Below are 5461 nucleotides of genomic sequence, written 5' to 3' on the forward strand. Positions count from 1 at the left end.
AGCCGCTTCCACAGTGTTTCTGTGTCGCTGTGACTAAGTTTGAAACCTCACTGTCCCATATTAATTCATTAAATTAATTAATTATTTTAACCCCAGAGATGACAAATAAAAACAAAAATAAAATGAAGCACCCATTTTTGATTATTGTCTCAAACAAAAAATATATATAAATAACAAAGTTCAGGAGGCTCAAGCAGGCTGGGTTTACATCCCGCAGCGGCTCTATCTGTCGGCGTGGCAAGTGAGTAAGCTTCACTGGTCCCCGGATGGATGATCGTGTCTCTGAAAACGACAGGTGCCAAAAGCTGAATCCCTGATTGGTAGATGAGATGCAGCAAACTTGCCAAAATTCAGATATCTGAACTGTCATTGCACCACAAATTTTTCAAATCGCATTGCTGCAAGACCGCCACGTCCATCGTTGAAATTGCACTGCAGGACCTCCGATCACGTCTGTACCACTGACTTAACGTTGAAATTGACCAACTCTCCCTGCTTGAATTGTGTTCGGTGTGAACACAGCTTTAGAAATAAATATTTTTGATCCTTTCATTTGCAATTGCCTTCTAATTTAGTTTTTTTGCCCCCTTTCAAAAGTTTTCTGCTCCCCTTTGCGCCCCTATAATGTTCCAGCTCCACCCTAATGCAGATTTTAATGTCCAGAAGAGCATTCAACATAAAACTCAAAACTCAAGAAAATATAGACTTTAGGATGAATTAACTAATGTGATGGTTTTCTATGCATTTCAGGGGCATGGAGGGATGTGACAATCCAATCTCTCAGCCACTCAGGATAAATCCAGGCTTTCCAGTCGTGCAGTCATTTTTAGAGGAATCACACAAAGGTTTCTATGTATTAGAGATGGGTTTCATCTCACTTTGCTGTGCTCTCATGCAAGCTATAATTCTCCTCAGCGATGGTGCTAACTTAAGCAATAACATCTCATCACACTCAAGCTTTAGGTGATGAAAATTTGGTTTTCCCTGACAGGAAAAGGAGTTGCGTCTATATTAGTTCAGCAAAAGTGTATTAGGATTTTTGTTGAGCTACATGGATGGGAAATTTGGTGTTTGAACCTGAATCTTAAATCACAGCACTGAATAAAGGTTGCAAGGATGGACCAAAAAGGGCTCGTCTCTGCAGAGCGCCTGGCCTCTAACTCTTCTCTGTCGACACGTATCAACTCACACTTTGCCCGGAGCAAAGGCTCGACCCTGACTGATCCCCTTCTCTCTCCCTGCTGCTCTCTAAAGTTGAGATACTTTTTCTTTTTATCAGTGGGCCCTTAAGTGCCGCTGACAGTGGTTGTTGCTCTTATTTGATATATATATATATATATAATTTATTCTAACAAATCCCAAGATGTGAATAGTTAAATGAGAATATTTAACTTTTTAACTTTATTTAACAAAAAAATGGCACATAAAGTATATTTATGGTTCTTTTATCTTCTGGAATGTATAAACATTGATGTTATGGACCAAAAAAATGTGATATGTACACATGCACAACTCGGTGCTAATATGCATGTTAATTGAATATTTCTTAATTTTTTGTTTTTATACTTTTTGAGTTATATTTTCTCATTTTAATTAGTAAAAACTTTCTGAATTTAATAATAATAATAATAATATTAATAATAATAAACAAGCTTTAGTCAATATATGAAGCAAAGATACAATTTTTTAAGGCAGCAGTTGACAACACTTATTTGCAATGTGACATAAAGCTTCAAATAGAAGTTGTTTTCCTTGAGTTTCATTTGTGATCTTTTTATTAAGTCTTTGTTTTGACTACTTAAACAATGAGGGTTTTTGTCCCCAGCAAAAAAAAGCATTATTTTTAACATAGTTATGTGTGGAACTGTTTTAGTGGCGTGTTACTTTGTATGTTTTTTTCAGCTAAAGTGCCACAACAAATGATTTCCTCAAAACACGAATTTCTAAAGAATCCATTTGCAAAGTGACTGGGTAGAAAATGGAAGTGAATAAAAACAAGTCACAGATATTTTGACTGCTCTTAGCAGGATATGCATGGCTGAATTTAATGACAATGATAATCACATCGTTCCCTCTGAGGTCACAGTAAACTGGGAGAGCTTCTAATCAAACTGACATGTCTTCCTTCTTTTTTTTTCGGTATCTTTTCCACATCTTTTGCCAACGCTGGAAGGAATTTTTGAGTAAATAACAGCAGCTTTTTAACTCATTTTCTTCTCAAAGGTTGTTTGATGTGTGGGTGAAGGATTAGAATGGTGTGATGACCAGGGGTGTAGGGAAAACCTGATTTGGCGATATATCGTGATATTTCTTTTGGCATTACAGATTATTAGATTATTAAAAAAATGTGTTAAACAAACATAATTTCAACACACATAAATAAAATGTTCATTCTGACATATTTGTCAAGGATTGTTTAATTTTGAAAGGCTGGAAGCAAATGTAAGCGCGATGTTGTGGAACCTGGATTGTGGACAGATGTGGACGTCGTTATTTATTCAACAGCTGAGAAGGTAAAAGGTCTAAAGTCGAGTTAAAAGGTGACATTTGCATTTGGAAGCTGCTGCTGGGAAATCACAGTATGCAATCTAAGTATCCAAGTACAGGTAAAACCGGATACAGGCACGACATGAGAAGACAGGAAGATGAGATGGGATAAAATTAGACTACTGGTGATTATTACAGAACTACCATTCATAAATCCAGAAATAGATGTGTTCTTTAATTGTTAAACAGTAAATGAAAATATAGATATTTTTACCAATAGAAAAGCAAGATGATTTGAAAAAATCAGACAAACAGACTTATTCGAACAAATGACACGAAATCAACAACAGATGATGACAGATTAACCAGAAAAATCTTTAACAAAAATAATTCACTTAAAATGGAAAATCCCAAAAAATGGGATGAGAACTTACAGTTCTCAGAAGAACCAAGCCATCCACATTATACAAATATAACAGAACAGTCAGCTGACTTTGGTGATACTCAGAACTGTATCGTCAGCATAGATCCGGTCACGTTGAGGAAAGCTGATTTGACAGCCTTTCACAATAAACTAAAGCAACGATGAAACAACCCAGTGAGAGATTTTCACTTTAAATAAGTTAAAAGTCTTTCAATGTAAGAAGTAACGTGAACTTTGTGCTGCATGACTGCAAGGACAACCTAAGCAAGAAAGGAGAAAAAACAACTGTGTTACTGCAAGGAATCAGGAAAAAAAAAAAAATCTTCTTTGTTTTGCTTTATTGGATCCAAAGGATTCTTGAGAAAACGATTAATTATATTTTTAGTTTAAATTTGACCAGATAGTAGATATTATATATGATAATCCTGAAAATAATGTATGTTACTGTGTACATCATTATTCTAAATAAAGACTTTTATTTGAGATTTATATAAATTTGAGGCTGAAATACTTTAATAAATGTTCACAGGTTGAAGAAAATCCTTATCAAAGAATAGAATATCTATTTTACAATCAAGAAGAAGTAGTGCCTCTTTGAATGTATCTTGCCTTGACTCCACTTTATTTTCTATTCCCCTTTGTGCTCATCTTCAATAAACAGGACTGAGAAGTGGAAGAAAGAAAACTAAAGAATTAGAACATTTGCAAATCACGATTTCATGATATTTAAGAAAAGTGTTTTTTCAGGTTTAGCTTTTTAGAGACGTTTTGATGTCGGATAAGCCAAAAATCTGCTGTGTGCAAAGGATGCTTTGCTTTAAGCTTGAACAGATTTGCTTCATGTGCTTTAAGCCTTGGTGCAAGTAAACACGTTTTCCATGTTGATATCCATAAAGTACATTTTCTTATCATCATTTTGACCTTACCTTAAAATTTCACCTTTCATGCATGCAAGACCAACACATTAATACACTGTTGTTGGCAGTCACGATAGAAACTTTCTATTAATTCTGACATTTGCATGCGACTCTGTGGATTTAAGGTCATTAGCAGAGACATCACTGTTTGAAGGGTTTTCTTTCAGGAAAAAACTGGAGCTGCGCCACAACAGAAAGGTCAGCAGTGGGATGCACACTGCAAATATAAATACCTAAAAATAAAAAGGCAGCATGAAACTCTGGTGAATCTATTAGTTTAGGTTTACATTCAAAACTGTGACATTAAGTTCTGGGATTGTGTTTCAAAAAGCTTTTCACAAACATTTAGGATAAGTGTTGTTTCTCTTCACAGATAAGTTAAATCTAAAACTTTATACAATTAATTTTTTTCATATTCTCACAGGCAAATATGTACCGTGTCACTGACTATTTTGAGCTTTGTTCTGTTATATTTGCAGTATATTTGTGTTATTTACTATTTAGCATTGAGAAGCGAGATCACTGCTGTTGACTTCACTGATTGGATGATGATATTTGAGTTTTGACGATTAGGTTTTTAAATGCATCTTCAAAGTCTGCGTACTAAAATACATACGTACGTACATAAAACGTTCATGATTAGTACAAAACATTTCCAGCATTGCTTTAAACCAAATAACTTTCAGTGGAGATGACAGACAAACGTCAGCATCCAATCAGTGGTTTCTGTAAAAAAAAAATAATAATAAAAAAAAAAAAAACTTTTTGAAAGATAAAGTATTTTCCAGAAATTAAAATAAAATGAAATAAAGGAAGAAACTAGTATTACACACACAGAAATCCAAAGTTACACACAAACAGACAGACATAAGTTACAGATTTAGAATCACACAGACACTAATTCATTTAAGTGATTGCTCAAAGCTTTTGAGAACCTGAGGCATTAACAGATAAAAAATGTACTTTTTTCTGCCAATTGTCAGTGACTTAAGCTTTTTAAATTTATTTCAATTTAAATTAATGGACCACATTTTCTGTTATGACTAACAGATCCAAGCACTTTAATTTAGAATTTAGTTTTGGTCAAAATAAGAGTGTTTAGTCCTGTTTTTCATCCAGGAATCAGATGTCCGTCCTGTTGGTGTAGGCTTTAGGTGGAGTCGTTTTTAACCTTTTTTTGGTAGGGTTGTTTCAGTACATTTTTTAATTATTTGCCATCTCTCCATGTTTTAGTTATTTTCTTTAAACTGAATAGCCGGTATTTTCATAGAGATGAGGATTAGGGCCATTGAGAAAACATTTTTCAGAATTCTGACTTTAATCTTGGAATTCCCACTTTGACCTCAGAATTCAGACTTTTTTTAGTCCGATTTTTTCCTTGAATCTGAGAATTCTTACTACAGAATTCTGTTTTTTTAAGTAAGATGTCTGACTTTAATCTCAAAATTCTAACTTTTTTTCCTTCAAAATTCTGACTTTTTTCAGAATACCATCTTTAATCTCAGAATTCTGAGAAAAAAAGTCAGAATTCTTTTTAGCATTCTGCTTTCCCCCCATGGTCCTATTCTTCTTCCGTATTTTCATTTGTATGAAGTAAACACACTAAAGCTAAGTGTTGATCCTCCAATTGTTT

At 34.1% G+C, this 5461-nt stretch overlaps 1 protein-coding gene and 1 long non-coding RNA gene across 6 annotated transcripts in view; one reads left to right on the plus strand and one right to left on the minus strand.

The window, feature by feature from the left end:
- LOC112151060 overlaps positions 1-1160 on the plus strand; it is a 5702-nt gene extending 4542 nt beyond the window's left edge. The window contains exon 2 of the long non-coding RNA XR_002920062.2: positions 751-1160. This is a non-coding gene — a long non-coding RNA (uncharacterized LOC112151060). The remainder of the gene's footprint in view (positions 1-750) is intronic.
- The window catches only part of ctnnd2a (catenin (cadherin-associated protein), delta 2a), a 301632-nt gene that overhangs the window by 38267 nt on the left and 257904 nt on the right, over positions 1-5461 (minus strand). The window lies entirely within an intron of this gene.

The sequence above is a fragment of the Oryzias melastigma genome, linkage group LG20 (genome assembly GCF_002922805.2).
Source record: "Oryzias melastigma strain HK-1 linkage group LG20, ASM292280v2, whole genome shotgun sequence".
Classification (NCBI taxonomy): domain Eukaryota; kingdom Metazoa; phylum Chordata; class Actinopteri; order Beloniformes; family Adrianichthyidae; genus Oryzias; species Oryzias melastigma.